Source organism: Lolium rigidum, chromosome 2, assembly GCF_022539505.1.
Source record: "Lolium rigidum isolate FL_2022 chromosome 2, APGP_CSIRO_Lrig_0.1, whole genome shotgun sequence".
NCBI classification, from domain to species: Eukaryota; Viridiplantae; Streptophyta; class Magnoliopsida; order Poales; family Poaceae; genus Lolium; species Lolium rigidum.
Window position 1 is genome coordinate 144,502,860 of NC_061509.1, and position 3,579 is coordinate 144,506,438.

The following is a 3,579-nucleotide window of genomic DNA, read 5'->3' on the forward strand; positions in this document are numbered from 1 at the left end:
TTGCTTCCCGGCAACTGCACCGTCGCTACGTCGGCGGTTGAGCATCCGAGCCGCTGACGCGTCGGGCCCGCGCCTCCTCGCCTCTCATTTCGTTGTCGTTGCCTAATCGACGGTGCCTCGGAGGAGGGATCCTCACGAGGGGGAAAAGAAGTAGGGGTCATAGGGCGGAGTGCACACGGGACGGTGGTACGCGATTTACCCAGCTTCGGAACACCTGCACGATGATAGGGCCTACTGCTGCTTGTCTGGAATTATCTGGGCGCTTTCGCGATGTTACAATGAGTTGTGGTTGTGCCTCTAGGGCTCCCGGGATCCGGCTTATAAAGGCGCACGGATCTAGGGTTTACATCGAGAGTCCTAGCCGGATTACAGGTTGCCTAACTATGGTACAATGTCTTGCCGTGCACGTCAAGGATCCGCCTTCCCTTATACGTCGTACCGGATCCGGGTTCCAAATGGGTCTTCATGGATCCGGGTTCCTCCAAAGGTCGGTCGGATCCGGCTCCCTTGTCCTAGGCCAGACTTCATCCTTCAGGATCAACAGCAACTGGGCCGCCCGATGGGCCACATGCCACATCACCATCTATGGGCCACCCGGGCTTGCCGGATCTAGGCACTCTCGATGGTACACCCATGAAGTATACCCACAACAGTAGCCACCAGAGTTCTCCGAGTTTCACCTCCTGTTTCCGTCTTGCTAGCGCCTTATGGTCTCCGGGAATATTGGTAACGCGGAGAAACTTGAAGAACTCCAACCTGACATTTTCTTCTTTCCAATCTTTTAGTCGGAAAATCCCCCCATCATGCGGGACTTCATCCATCGACAGTACATGACATGTCTCCGGGTTACTCCCCTGCTCGCGAATGAGAATTGCTTATCTTCACGCTGTTACCCAGAATCTTAAAAGACTCAAACGGTTCCGCCAATTATGGCGCCATTTTCGCGCGATTTGAGCGGTAAATCATCCTTAGCCATTTTTACCATTTAGGGTTTTGACACGTGTCACGCATCCAACGGTGCGACGCTTGCGTTCCGACCACAGGATGCGGAGCACGAATCTCCTCCCGCGGCCTATAAATATCCACCGTCGACCCTAAACCCCTCATTCACCCCCTCTTTCACCTCTCTGCGAAGCGTCGCCCTCGAGTTTTCTCTCCGCCGTGCCGGATTCTGCCGGAAACCCGCCGGAGTCTCGTCGGAGCTGCTTCGCCACCACGCCGAGTTCATCTTGTTCTTAACTTCGGCGAGCCACCGCGCACAAACCTCGTCGCCGGTGACTCCGACCACCGCAGACACCATTACGGTAAGTTCTCGAACTTCGTCCTCGCGCCGTAGTTGGTAGGGATGAGCTTTTAGGATGACGACATTGGATCCGACTAAGATATGTTCTCCGCCACTGCTTCTTCTTTCAGATGTCTTCTGCGACTCCGCCTCCAACCTCCGAGCCGATCTTGGCAATCCCAATCTCCTCCGCCCCTCCACCCTTCGTCCCAGTCCAGCTGGATCCTTCAAAGGATTCCAGCAAAGACGTCGAGGGGACCTCTGCTAACCCGGAGAAAACCTCCGGGGCGAAACAGGCGGAGCACAAGGCGGAACAAATCGCCGCCAAGAAGTCCAAGGCTCGTCAGCGAGATACTGAAGCCAAAGGGAAATGGTGGCCCTGCACCACCACCGAGATGGAGCTGAAGAACCTGGAGGCGGAAGGCTTCCTGCGACCCGGATCCTGGCGAACGGTTCCGAACTCTCTGGTCCCGGCCCCCCAAGATAGCGAAATGGTGGTGACCAAGGCTTTGGTGGAGCGTGGTTTCTCCTTTCCGCCATCATATTTCTTCTCGGAAATCATGAAGGTGTATGGGCTCCAGCCCCACAACATATCGCCAAATATTGTCTTGGCGATCAGCAACCATGTCACTCTCTGTGAGGGCCATCTCCGGGTACCTCCCGAACTTTCTCTTTTTCAATATTATTTCTCCGTCAAGAAGGAGAAGATCCGCCAAACCTCCGAGCTAGCCACTTGCGGGTCCATCACCTTCATGCTCCGCCCCGGCCGCGTCTACCCCCATACCGACCGCCACGAATCCGCGCGGTACTGGTCCGGAGGCTTCTTCTATCTGAAGGACGTCTCCGACCCGGCGGGCGAAAGGAGGCTGCCGCCCTTCAAGAACAGCCCCGCCAGTGAAACTCCAGCATGGACGCAGTGCCCCCACCTCTCCGAGTCGCCTCAGCTGACCCGCGCCGTTAGGCGGATCTGCAAGCTCACGGACGAGGGCCTGACGGGGAAGGACCTCACCATGTCTTGGTTCACCAAGCGGATCCAACCACTTCAACATCGGGACCGCTTGATGTTCCACTACACGGGGTGCGACGATCCGATGCGCGCCACGAAGGACAACCTCTCCGCCGATGCCATTAACAAGAGGATCCGGCTCCTCATCAAGATTCCGCGTGAACTTCATGTTCACGTGTGCAATAAGGACATCCACACCGACGGCTCCGGGACCGCGGTATGTTATCTTAACTCAACCATTGATTCCTTTGCAATCAAATTTTTGTCTAAGTGTTGGCTCTGTGACTTAGCTTGAAGCCCTCGAAGAAGGTGATCTTGGAACTCTCCTCCGGGTCCCTCAATTGGGCAACACCGATCCGGAGGTCGCGTCGGAGGCGGAGGCTCCCGAAGTTCCGCGCCCCTCCAAGAGGAAAAGGGCTGCTCCCTCCAGCCCTGCTGCCAAACGCGCCCGCGAAGTGCTTAGCGCCGCAGCTACTCAGAAGGCGGAGGCGGAGAAGAAGCGCCTCAAACTCATCGACACCAGCAATAGAGCTCAACCCGACATCCATCAATTCTTCAAGCCTTCCGGGTAAATGCTCGATTTCCGAATTCAAATCCTTCTGTTATCATAAGCAAGCATTTACTTAGTCATTTATGCTTTTTCCTTTGCGCCACAGAAGTTCCGGAAGCCAGCCCCCCAAGGCCCCAAGAGCCCTCAAGAAGAAGGCCAAGCCATCCCCGGCTTCCATCCCCGTTACACCGGAGGTCGAGGTTCCGCCCAAGGCCTCCTCTGCCACCAAGCCGGATTCCAAGGACGTCATCAACATTGATGCCCTTCCCGAAGACCCAGCTGGCCATGGTGATTCCGGCAAGGGCGCATCCTCATCTGCCCCTCCGCCTGAGCAACCAACTGCCACCTCGGCCGAACCAACACCAGAGCAATATGAGCAAAAAGTTCAGCTTATCCGTGCGACTGGCACGCCCCAAACTCATCCTGAACTATTTCCGACTCTGCAAAAGGTCCCCCTCTCACAACGCCACGCGGAGGTCTCCGCCATGATGGACCAGGTGTGGGGGCCTGCAAACACGGAAATGCAGGAGCTCTCCGACCTCGAGAGCGATCTCAAGGTCTTCTTTGCTAAGCATAAGAACGTGCGCCAGGTAACACTAGCCCCCAAGCATTGGTTTAGACATTTTTCCGTGTAACATGTGTTAGCCGATGCTTTCTTCAATATGTACCTTAGGCGGAGATTCAAAATTTTATCAACCCAAGACTTTGAACTCCTCGCCAGCCCCCAGAATTTTGAATATC